Here is a 13,087-nt window from a genome sequence, read left to right as displayed (position 1 = left end):
TCCAAAATGTTAAAAATGTTCTGGTCATTAAATCATGAGGGAGAGATTAGAAAGGTTGCAGACACTGGACAGCCGTTTCTCCTGACCAGTACAATTGTTCTGTATTAATGGGACCCAAGAAGGAGGTCAGTGTACATATTTTAACATAGAAAGACCACTGAGTTAGGTCAATTGCTATGTACTTTGCTGATTACCACTAACGCCAACAGGCATGCATACCGAATGTATGTCAAAAAGGTCCAAAAGGAGAGAAAGATAGAGCAGAAATAGAAACTTCCTATTACCATACCACGCTGCCTATGCTCGATCTCGTCCGATCTTGGAAGCTAAACAGCGTTGGGCTGGGTCAGTACCGGGAGGGGAGACTCCCTGGGAATACCCGGTGTTGTAGGACAGGAACTATTCCCCTTCTCCAGAAGGGTGGACACCAACAGCAGTATCACCACTAATTGTTTCTATTTCTGCTCTATCTTTCTCTCCTTTTGGACCTTTTTGACATACATTCGGTATGCATGCCTGTTGGCGTTAGTGGTAATCAGCAAAGTACATAGCAATTGACCTAACTCAGTGGTCTTTCTATGTTAAAATATGTACACTGACCTCCTTCTTGGGTCCCATTAATACAGAACAATTGTACTGGTCAGGAGAAACGGCTGTTAGACTGTCCAGTGTCTGCAACCTTTCTAATCTCTCCCTCATGATTTAATGACCAGAACATTTTTAACATTTTGGAACATTCTATTGCATACTTAGAAATTTTTGTGCTTTCCTCGGATCGTAGAAGGGTATTTTATTTTAATTCATAAGTGACTAATAAATATATGTTTTAACATTATCTTTCTCTAATTGAAAAATCCTTTCCTTTTTTGTTTTTCAAAGAGTGCGCCCACACAAGAGCTTTCTTTCTCTCCCATTGCCAGTACTTGTACTCCCTAGCTCTGGGCGCACCACCAATAAGGACTACTATCGAGAGACTGTATCTTCCTCTCCTAGAGTTTAATTGTCCGTTTTTGGTTTTTCTCAATATATATAATATCAGTAACAACCTATCACATACCAGTGCCCAGTCGCCCCTTTTTTCTAAGTACTGCCGTATAAGTCCAGTCCAGTGGTTCTGCCGTATAGATCCAGAAGTACTGCCGTATAAGTCCAGAGGTACTGCCGTATAAGTCCAGTGGCACTGCTGTATAAGTCCAGTGGTACTGCCATATAAGTCCAGTCCAGGGGTACTGCCGTATAAGTCCAGTCCAGTGGTACTGCCGTATAAGTCCAGAAGTACTGCCATATAAGTCCAGTGGTACTGCCGTTTAAGTCCAGTCCAGTGGTACTGCCGTATAAGTCCAGTCCAGTGGTACTGCAGTATAAGTCTAGTGGTACTGCCGTATAAGTCCAGGGGTACTGCCGTATAAGTCCAGTGGTACTGCCGTATAAGTCCAGTGGTGCAGTCTTGTGCTGTATATTATTTACTCTAAATAAAAGGGTTATTCAAATGTAATCCAAATAATTTTGGCTTACCCCACTTAGACTTTGTGATATCGGACAATGCCACCAATATTGTGCATGCATTACATCTGGGCAAATTCCAGCACATCCCATGTTTTGCACACACAATTAATTTGGTGGTACAGAATTTTTTGAAAAATGGCTGTGCACGAGATGCTGTCGGTGGACCGAAAAATTGCGGACCACTTTCGGCATTTTGCGTGCCGAAGACTGGAGCGCCAGCAAACACTCCTGAACCTGCCCTGCCAACACCTGAAGCAAGAGGTGGTAACGAGGTGGAATTCAACACTCTATATGCTTCAGAGGATGGAGGAGCAGCAAAATGCCATTCAAGCCTATACGTCCACCTACAATATAGAAAGGAGGGGGAATGCACCTGACTCAAGCACAGTGGAGAATGATTTCCGTGTTGTGCAAGGTTCTCCAACACTTCGAACTTGCCACACGTGAAGTCAGTTCAGACACTGCCAACTTGAGTCAGGTCATTGCCCTCATCAGGCTTTTGCAAAAGCAGCTGGAGAAATTGAAGGAGGAGATAAGACGGAGTGATTCCGCTAAGTATGTGGGACTTGTGGATGGAGCCCTTCATTCGCTTTGCCAGGATTCAAGGGTGGTCAATCTGTTGAAATCAGAGCACTACATTTTGGCCACCGTGCTCGATTCTAGGTTTAAAGCCTACGTTGTATCTCTTTTTCTAGCAGACACAAGTCTGCAGAGGTTGAAGGACCTGCTGGTGAGACAATTGTCACCTCAAGCGGAACGTGACCCGTCAACAGCTCCTCCTTCATTTTCTCCCACAACTGGGGCTGCAAGGAAAAGGATAAAATTTCCTAGCCCACCCACTGGCGGTGATGCAGGGTAGTCAGGAGAAAGTGCTGACATCTGGTCCGGCCTGACAGAGCTGCCAACAATTACTGACATGTCTACTGTCACTGCATAGTATTCTGTCTCCATTGAAAGAATGGTGGAGGATTATATGGGTGACAGCATCCAAATAGGCATGTCAGACAGTCCGTATGTATACTGGCAGGAAAAAGAGACAATTTGGAGGCCCTTGCACAAACTGGCTTTATTTTACCTAAGTAGCCCCCTTCCCCTCCAGTGTGTACTCCGAAAGAGTGTTTAGTGCAGCTGGTAACCTTGTCAGCAATCGGCGTAGGAGGTTACTTTCAGAAAATGTGAAGAAGATGATGTTCATCAAAATGAATTATAAATTCCTACAGGAAGACCTTTTCCAGCAATTGCTTCCAGAAAGTACACAGGGACCTGTGATGGTGGATTCCAGTGGGGACGAAGTAATACTCTGTGAGGAGGAGGATGTACACACTGATAGTGGTGAGAAATCGGAAGATGAGGATGAGGATGACATCTTGCCTCTGTACAGTCAGTTTGTGCAAGGAGAGATGAATTGCTTCTTTTTTGGTGAGGGGATTAATTGCTTCTTTTTTTGTGGGGGCCAAACAGACCAGTCATTTCAGCCACAGTCGTGTGGCAGACCCTGTCACTGAAATGATTGGTTTGGTAAAGTGTGCATGTCCTGTTTACAAAACATAAGGGTCGGTGGGAGGGCCCAAAGACAATTCCATCTTGCACCTCATTTTTCTTTGCATTATGTGCTGTTTGGGGCCTAGTTTTTAAAAGTGCCATCCTGTCTGACACTGCAGTGCCACTTCTAGATGGGCCAGGTCTTTGTGCCGCACACTTGTGTCGCTTAGCTTAGTCATCCAGCGATCTTGTTGCACCTTTTTTTCTTCTTTGCATTATGTGCTCTTTGGGGCCTAGTTTTTGAAAGTGCCATCCTGTCTGACACTACAGTGCCACTCCTAGATGGGCAAGGTGTTTGTGCCACCCACTTGGGTCACTTAGCTTAGTCATCCAGCCACCTCGGTGCAACCTTTTGGCCTAAAAACAATATTGTGAGGTGTTCAGAATAGACTGGAAATGAATATTATTGAGGTTATTAATACCATAGGATCAAAATTACCCCTAAATTCTGTGATTTTAGCTGTTTTTATGTTTTTTTAAAAAAATCATCCAGATCCAAAACCAAAACACGAAAGGGTGGTTTTGGCAAAACCAATCCAGATACACAACACGAGCGAAGATCCAAATCCAAAACCAAAACACAAAAAGTGCCCCCCCCCTGCACATCTTTAATTACAATGGTTCATAAAATAAAGTAGTGCACAACTATGGGATGTAACATTAACTAGGGCACTACTATGGTTCAGAAAATTAACTAAATTGTAGACAAAGACAGCTGGGGTTATAGAAACAGGCACACACTGCTGGGGAGGAGCAGAAAGGTGCAGGCTCAAGGTGTGAGATTTCAGTGCAACTTTCCCATTCTGCAGCTCTGATTGTACTATCTATGCATAAGATCTTGATCAGAGGAAGCACAAGAGGAAGAGGAGAGGAGGGAAAGTACTGCAGGGGCAAACTCCATGGGTGGCAGCAGATTGTGGTCTGTCCCGCCTGTGGTTTTGCAGCCCCCTGTCCCAAGAGTAGTGAGTAGTTAGTTTGAAAAAACACAATTCAGGCCCCATACAGGTCCGTCCCCCCACAGCCCCTCCGATGGTGGCCTTCCTTACTCTTGCCTAAATCCATATAAAAATTACAGTATCTTATGTAATAAAATTGTTCATTTGTTGTACATACAATCAGTTGCCAGAATTATAATTAGTTCAATGAATTAATATAAATTATTCCTCAATATCCATATTACCTACTCTCGCATGTGCACTTAGTGGGAGTTTCCAGTTACCTGGAAGCCCCTCTCTGGCATGGGAATGCATGATTGAGGACCAATACCGGCATGTGGGACCAGCCTCCTTCTATACCTTTTATCTTGTATACTAGCTACTTTGTTTGTGGCAATGAATCATCCTAACCCCACTCCTCCATTCCACTCTGTATGTGCCCATAGCCTGCCAGTGCCCTGTGATGTTAGTGTATTAGAATGCTTAATATTTGTAGACACTCCCTTACTAATATGTGTAAGCCTGAATCTTCAGTGATCGTCCCTGGGACCAGGGGGATGCTGGGAAGTGGGTGGTCCAGTGTGCAGTGTGCTTGGAGTTGGTGATGGAATAAACAGCACAGCAGTGAACTCACATGTCTCTGTGTCCTGATGACTGGATTTACAAACATATGAACAAAACATGGTGTCAGAAGAAATTTAACTTGGACTGCTAGTGCTCTCAGGGTGTGAAAGAATCTTGCAGCAGTCTGTAAGGCTGTGATACTCGGTTTCTGCAAAGCCTGCAGTGTGCTCCTCTCTTCAAACAGTGGGTAACCATGGATAAACTAGCTCCTCCAACCGGCATGCTGATGTCTGGTAACTTGTCTGAAAACTGGAAAAGATTTAAGCAAAGGTTTAATATATATCTTGCTGCATGTGGAGCTGATACATAGGCTGACAAAACGAAGGCATCCATTTTCCTCCATGTGATAGGAGAGGATGTGCTGGACATTTATAATAGTTTTCAGTTTGATGAGGGGCAGAATATGGTGCTATCTTCTATAATGCAAAAGTTTGAAGATTACTGTGTGCCAAGGAAAAATGTGACATATGAAAGATATAAGTTTTCACATGTGATCAGAAGTCTGTAGATGGATTTGATCAGTATATTACATAGCTGCAATTACTCAGTAAAACCTGTGAGTTTGGTGATTTAAAGGATTCACTGATTAGAGATCGTATTGTCTGTGGAATACCTGATAATGGACTCAGAGAGAGAGACTGCTGAGAGAGCAGGACCTAACACTAGACAAGGCAGTGACTATGTGTAGATCTGCAGAAATAACTAGATTTCAAGCCAAAAAGTTACACAAGGAAGTTGATGCTGCTGTCCATGTAGTACAGAACACAGAGAAGTCTAAGCCACAGTCTAATAAGGAAATGTGTAGTAGATGTGGAAATGCTCACAATCCTAAAATGTGCCCTACTTATGGTAAAACCTACATGAAATGTGGTAGACTTAATCACTTTGCCAAATGCTGTAAAATCAAAAGTGAAACAACCAATGTGCATGCTGTTAAACAAACAGAGGAATTCTTTGTGGATTGCATTGAACTTTGCAGTGCAGATAAGAAAGAATGGATTGTCCCTTTAACTGTGAATGAGATTGTCATTCCCTTTAAGCTTGATACTGGTGCGCAGGTGAATTTAATATCGTTTCAAGACTATAAGACTTTTAGAGTAAAACCTAAAATTCATCCAGCCAAAGTGAAAGTTCCAGGGTACACTGGGGAGGAAATTCCTGTGAAAGGTACATGCTTAGTGACACTGAAATATAAGGGACAACAGTTTAAAACATCTCTACTGATTGTGGATAAAAATGTGCAACCGATTCTAGTATTAAGTTCCTGTGAGAAACTAAGCTTGCTAAAGAAAGTTTTTATGGTGACATCACAAGTAGAAGATGACTGCAAATCGATGTTTACAGAATACAGAGACTTGTTTGAAGGTCTAGGTTGTTTGCCTGGAGAGCATAAAATAAATATAGACACGCAAGTTTCTTCAGTGATACATCCCTGTAGAAAAGTGCCGTTTGCGCTGAGTGAAAAACTGAAACAAGAGTTAAATCGCATGAAATCCTTGGGTGTGATACAGAAAGTTGGCGCAGATTTGTTTGATTGTAATGGGAAAACGTACATTGTCATAACTGATTATTACTCTAACTACCCTGAGGTGAAGACACTACATACAACTACTAGTAAAGCTGTAATCAATTGCATGAAGTCAATCTTTGCAAGGCATGGTGTTCCTATGGAAGTGTTCACTGACAATGGTCCTCAGTTTTCCAGTGCTGAATTTAGACAATTTGCTGATGAGTGGGAATTTGTCCATACTACGTCAAGTCCCCACTATCCACGCTCAAATTTGTTGGTGGAAAGTTCAGTAAAAACTGTAAAGAGTCTCATGAAAAAAGCTCAAGAAGGTAAAGTAGATTTCTACAAAAGTCTTTTAATCTACCGCAGTACACCTTTACAGAATGGACTTTCTCCTGCACAAATGCTGCTGGGAAGGAGGATTAGAGCAAATCTCCCGATACATGATGAACTGCTTAATAAACATAACTCAGCGTTGGTCAGACTGAGTAAGGAACGTCAACAGGCAAAACAGAAACTGTTCCATGACAGGCGAGCAAAAAGCTTATCTGATCTAAAATCGGGTGACCAAGTCCGTCTCAGAGATCATGAGAAAGGTATTTGGGTGCAGAAAGGTATTGTGCAAGCACAAGTAGCACCAAGATCTTATACTATACGTACAGAGCATGGAACGGAAGTAAGAAGAAATCGGGTGGATTTAAGATCTCAACTTAACCATAATGAAGACGACATGACTGAAGAATACCCTTCATCTGACATGTATGATGATCCTCATAATGGTGAACAAACCACGATTCTAGAAAGGTCCAACATGGTAGATGAAACACAGACTGTGTATGAAAGACCCAAAAGGGAAATACGCAGACCCGAGAGACTCATTGAATCGTGTTAGATGATGTTCTTAATATGATGTTAATTGTTGCATTGAAGCGTACAGGGCTTATCTTTAAAGAAAAGAGGATGTGATGTTAGTGTATTAGAATGCTTAATATTTGTAGACACTCCCTTACTAATCTGTGTAAGCCTGAATCTTCAGTGATGGTCCCTGGGACCAGGGGGATGCTGGGAAGTGGGTGGTCCAGTGTGCTTGGAGTTGGTGATGGAATAAACATCACAGCAGTGAACTCACATGTCTCTGTGTCCTGATGACTGGATTTACAAACATATGAACAAAACATGCCCCAACTGCCTCTTCTGTCACAAGAGCATTAAGCATCACAGACCTATCAACTGAGCAGTGTGTCACCACTTCTAATAACCATCAGCTGCAAACGTGAAAGACGCAGAGGAAAAAAAATGCAACTTGGTCACCGTATCCCACCCGGATATGGGGCCTTTTTGTCCTGGTGGGTAGGAAAAGTAATAATATATTAATGGGGCTATTTATTTATTTGAAGTGGTTGGGGGGTAGCTGTGTGCCTTGTATGCTGGTCATGCATGGTCTGGCGGTGGAAAGCTCCCACCAGGAATCCTGTATGTGCCTCGGTCTAGCTCAGAAAAGGGTATACAGAACTTTCCAGTAACTTTTCAGTTGTATTATGATATCCTTGTAGGAATAAAATGTCAGAAGTAAGCATTATGGAATAAAGCACCTGTCAGAGTAATATATTAGCACCAATTTGAGTTCGGTAAAACAAGTCGGCAGAAACTGTAAGTGTAGAAGTAACAAATGTCAATAATTCATCTATTACTGTAAAGAAGAAAGAAATTGAAAAATAACAGCCTTCCGCTCTGCTCTTCCATTACCTTACACTTTATTGCTTTCCGCTTCATTCATACTAAAGACATTCGCTGCTTTGTAAACTCGATGTAGGAAAATATTATATATCAAAAGGGAATCTGTACAATTTTCTTTTATCTAGCCATCTATAAAGAGAATTGAATCATTTATCTGCTTTATGATTCCTAAGGCTCCCCTATAGGAAATTTCCTTATGTCAACGTTTGTATTCGTTCTTGCTGTGATGTTTGTCAGAATTGACCTACATTTCATTTTATCTTATCCCCTTATTACTTTGCCCATTGCCAAACTTGCTCACATTTGGCTTGTATCCAGTACTTTTTTTTGTGCCATTGAACACAGTGTGCTCTAGATCATTTGTTCATTCTGCCTTGTCAGCAATTCTCTGTTCAACCAGCCAAAGTAACGCCACCGTGCACATAAAGGAAAGAGATTTTATGCTGCTGCTATATACCATTAGCTGGAAACTTAGATATCTTTTCTTGCTATACTGAAAAGTATATATAATATAATACAGCTTCCGGCCAATGCTTTGGTGCTGGGTTTTTTTGGTTTTGTTTTAAAAAGCAAAAATAGGATTTTCATACCTACCGGTAAATCCTTTTCCCTTAGTCCGTAGGGGATGCTGGGCACACTTCAAGAACCATAGGGTATAGACGGGCACTTTAAGACTTTGAATGGGTGTGAACTGGCTCCTCCCTCTATGCCCCTCCTCCAGACTCCAGTTATAGGAACTGTGCCCAGGGAGACGGACATTTTCGAGGAAAGGATTTATTGTTAAACTAAGGTGGGATACATACCAGCTCACACCACAAATACGCCGTACAACATGGCATTTAACAGAAATCCAGTCAACGGCATGAACAATGTCAGCAACAGGCTGACTACAACAGAAACACAACCTGTGTGTAACATAACCAAAACTTAGTAAGTAAGAACTGCAGATAGAGTCCGCACTGGGACGGGCGCCCAGCATCCTCTACGGACTAAGAGAAAAGGATTTACCGGTAGGTATTAAAATCCTATTTTCTCATACGTCCTAGAGGATGCTGGGGACACTTCAAGAACCATGGGGTTTACACCAAAGCTCTAGAATGGGTGGTAGAGTGCGGATGACTCTGCAGCACCGATTGACCAAACATGAGGTCTTCCTCAGCCAGGGTATCAAACTTGTAAAATTTTGCAAAAGTGTTTGAACCCGACCACGTAGCTGCTCGGCAGAGTTGTAATGCCGAGACCCCTCGGGCAGCCGCCCAGGATGAGCCCACCTTTCTGGTAGAATGGGCCTTCACTGATTTTGGTAACGGCAATCCAGCCGTAGAATGAACCTGCCGAATCGTATGACAGATTCAGCGCGCAATAGTCTGCTTAGAAGCAGGATTTCCAATCTTGTTGGAAGCATACAGGACAAACAAAGCTTCAGTTTTCCTAAGTGGAGCCGTTCTGGTGATATAAATCTTTAAAGCCCTGACCACATTGAGAGATTTTGATTCAGTAAAAAACGTCAGTAGCCACTGGCACCACAATAGGCTGGTTCATGTGGAACGATGAAACCACCTTCGGCAGAAATTGTTGACGAGTCCTCAACTCTGCTCTATCTTCATGGAAGATTAAATACGGACTCTTGTGAGACAAAGCCGCCAACTCAGACACCCGTCTTGCGGATGCTAAGGCCAATAACATGACCACTTTCCAAGTGAGAAATTTCAACGCTACCTTCTGTAAAGGGTCAAACCAATGAGATTGAAGGAACTGCAACACCACATTAAGATCCCATGGTGCCACTGGGGGCACAAAGGGAGGTTGGATGTGCAAAACGCCCTTCACGAAAGTCTGAACTTCTAGAAGGGAGGCCAATTCTTTTTGAAAGAAAATTGATAAGGCCGAAAATTATACTTTTATGGAGCCTAACTTCAGGCCCGCATCCACACCTGCTTGCAGAAAATGCTGAAATTCTTCCGTAGCAGCCCTCTTGGATTCACACAAAGACACAGATTTTTTCCAAATACGGTGATAATGTTTTGCCATTACTTCTTTTCTAGCCTGAAGAAGTGTGGGAATGACTTCACTTGGAATACCCTTTCGGGCTAGGATCCGGCGTTCAACCGCCAAGCCATCAAACGTAGCCACGGTAAGTCGTGATATATGCACGGTCCCTGCTGTAACAGATCCTCTCGTAGAGGAAGAAGCCAGGGATCTCATATGAGTAATTCCTGAAGATCTGGATACCAAGCCCTCCTTGGCCAGTCTGGAACAATGAGGATCACTTGAACCTTTGTTCTTCTTATGATCTTTCTCACTTTTGGAATGAGTGGAAGCGGAGGAAACACGTACACCGACCGAAACACCCACGGTGTTACTAGAGCGTCCACTGCTATTGCTTGAGGGTCTCTCGATCTGGAACAATATCTCTGAAGTTTCTTGTTGAGGTGAGACGCCATCATGTCTATTTGAGGAATTCCCCAAAGACTTGTCACTTCTGCAAAGACCTCTTGATGAAGACCCCACTCTCCTGGATGGAGATCGTGTCTGCTGAGGAAGTCTGCTTTCCAGTTGTCCACTCCTGGAATGAAGATTGCTGACAGAGCGCTTGTATGTCTTTCCGCCCAGCGGAGAACTTTTGTGGCCTCTGCCATCGCTGCTCTGCTCTTCGTTCCGCCCTTGCGGTTTATGTGCCCTACTGCTGTTATATTGTCTGACTGGATTAGTACGTGCAGGCCACTTGTCCAACAGGTCCCACTGAAAAACTCTGGCATGGAATCTGCCAAATTGAATGGCCTCGTAGGCCGCTACCATCTTTCCCAGCAAATGAGTACATTGATGGATCGACACTCTCGCCGGTTTCAGAATCTGTCTGACCAAACTCTGGATTTCCAGAGCTTTTTCTTCTGGAAGAAACACTCTCTGTAATTCTGTGTCCAGAATCATTCCCAAGAACGACAGCCGTTTTATCGGATTCAACTGTGATTTTGGCAAGTTTAGGATCCAACCATGTTGTTGTAGAACTGTCAGAGATAGCGTAATGTCCTGCACCAGCCTTTCTTTGGATCTCGCCTTTATCAGGTGATCGTCCAAGTAAGGGACAATTGTGACTCCTTGCCTGCGAAGGAGAACCATCATTTCCACCATTACCTTGGTGAAAATCCTCGGAGCCGTGGACAGACCAAACGGCAACGTCTGAAATTGGTAATGACAATCCTGAATAGCAAACCTCTAAAAAACCTTTATTCCAGCCTTCTCCCTGTTGAGACTGGGGGACCCTGATAATGACTTGATTTAGGCATAACTTTTGTATTGCATCGCATACAACCTTCCTGGCCGGAAGAGAAGCTGGTAAGGCCGATTTGAAAAATCGGTGAGGGGGAACGTCTTGAAACTCCAGTTTGTACCCCTGGGACACTATTTCTAAAACCCATGGGTCCAGGGCCGAACGAGCCCAGAATTGACTGAAGAGCTTGAGACGTGCCCCCATCGGTGCGGACTCCCTCAGAGGAGCCCCGGCATCATGCAGTGGATTTGGCAGAAGCCGGGGAGGACTTCTTCTCCTGGGAAGCTGCGACGGCTGGAGATCTTTTACCTTTTCCTCTTCCCCTATTCGCGAGGAAGGAATAACCTCATCCTTTTTTGTATTTATTTGGCCGAAAGGACTGCATCTGAAAATGGCCTTTCTTTTGTTGTGGAGGAACATAAGGCAAAAAAGACGACTTACTCGCGGTAGCCGTAGATACCAATTCAGTGAGACCGTCACCAAACAAGACACCACCTTTATATGGGAGCGACTCCATAGCTTTCTTAGAGTCAGTATCAGCATTCCATTGATGAATCCACAATGCCCTCCTAGCCGAAATTGCCATGGCATTGGCTTTTGCTCCCAAAATGCCAATATCCCTCGCCACCTCCTTTAGGTAGGCCGCAGCGTCCCTGATATAACCCAGAGTTAACAGGATACTATCCCTATCTAGGGTATCTATATCAGATGACAAGTTATCTTATCTGCCCACTTTTCAATAGCACTACTCACCCCCGCCGATGCAATGGTTGGTCTGAGCAGTGAACCTGTGGTGACGTAAATGGATTTAAACGTATTTTCCTGTCTACGATCCACAGGATCCTTAAGGGCTGCCGTGTCAGGAGACGGTAAAGCCACCTTTTTAGACAACCGTGACAGAGCCTTGTCCACAATGGGGGAAGACTCCCACTTTTCTCTATCCCAGAGGGGAATGGATACGTCACCTGAATCCTCTTGGGAATCAGAAACTTTTTGTCAGGATTTTCCCACATTTTCTCAAAAAAAGTATTCAGTTCATGAGAGGGAGGAAACGTTACCTCAGGTTTATTTCCCTTATACATACAAACTCTAGTATCAGGAACAGCAGGGTCCTCAGTGATATTTAACACGTCTTTTATTGCCACAATCATGTACTGAATATTCTTTGCCAACTTTGGGTCTAATCTGGCATCACCATAGTCGACACTGGAGTCAGTGTCTGTGTCGGTATCTGTGTCTGCCAACTGAGCAAATGAACGTTTATGTGACCCCAAGGGGGTCTGCACCTGTGATAACACATCCTCCACAGATTTCTTCCATGCCTGGTTCTGAGATTCAGATTTATCCAATCTCTTATTAATAAGAGCCACATTAGCATTCAAGGCATTCAACACATTTACCCAATCAGGAGTTGGCAGTGCCGACATGGTCACTCCCACAGTCGTTTCTGTCCCTAACACAGTCTCCTCCGGGGAAGAACACTCAGCCTCAGACATGCCAACACATGTGTACCGACACCCACTGACACACCGGGCAGATAGGGGACAGACCCACAGTAAAGCCTGTCAGAGAAACACAGAGGGAGTTTGCCAGCTCACAGCCCCAGCGCTCAATCCCAGTACTGAAACTTTAATATAAAGCCCAGACCTGTTTCTAGCGCTTTTATAACTTATATTAGCCAAATTAACTGTGCCCCCTCCCGTTTTTTGCACCCTGTTACTTGTTACAGCAGTGTGGAGGAAGGACCAGCGTCTCAACAGCTTCTGTGAAGAGAAAATGGCACTGATGAGAGCCCCCTCAATGGCGCACTTCAGCCCCACTATTTTATAATACAAACACGCTGGCGGGGGTCAGGATTTTGTGCCTTGGCACATATTATCCACTTTTGCCAGCTTATGTGAGGAGTTTTTATACTGCCCAGGGCGCCCCCCCCCCGTGCCCTGCACCCTGTAGTGCCGCTGT

General features: G+C 43.8%; 1 pseudogene; it reads left to right on the top strand.

The window, feature by feature from the left end:
- The first annotated feature begins 275 nt into the window (after positions 1–275).
- LOC134947000 (5S ribosomal RNA) lies at positions 276–394 on the top strand (annotated as a pseudogene).
- The last annotated feature ends 12,693 nt before the right edge of the window (positions 395–13,087 follow it).

Source organism: Pseudophryne corroboree, chromosome 7 (assembly GCF_028390025.1).
Source record: "Pseudophryne corroboree isolate aPseCor3 chromosome 7, aPseCor3.hap2, whole genome shotgun sequence".
NCBI lineage: Eukaryota > Metazoa > Chordata > Amphibia > Anura > Myobatrachidae > Pseudophryne > Pseudophryne corroboree.
This window is presented reverse-complemented; position numbering and strand designations above follow the sequence as displayed.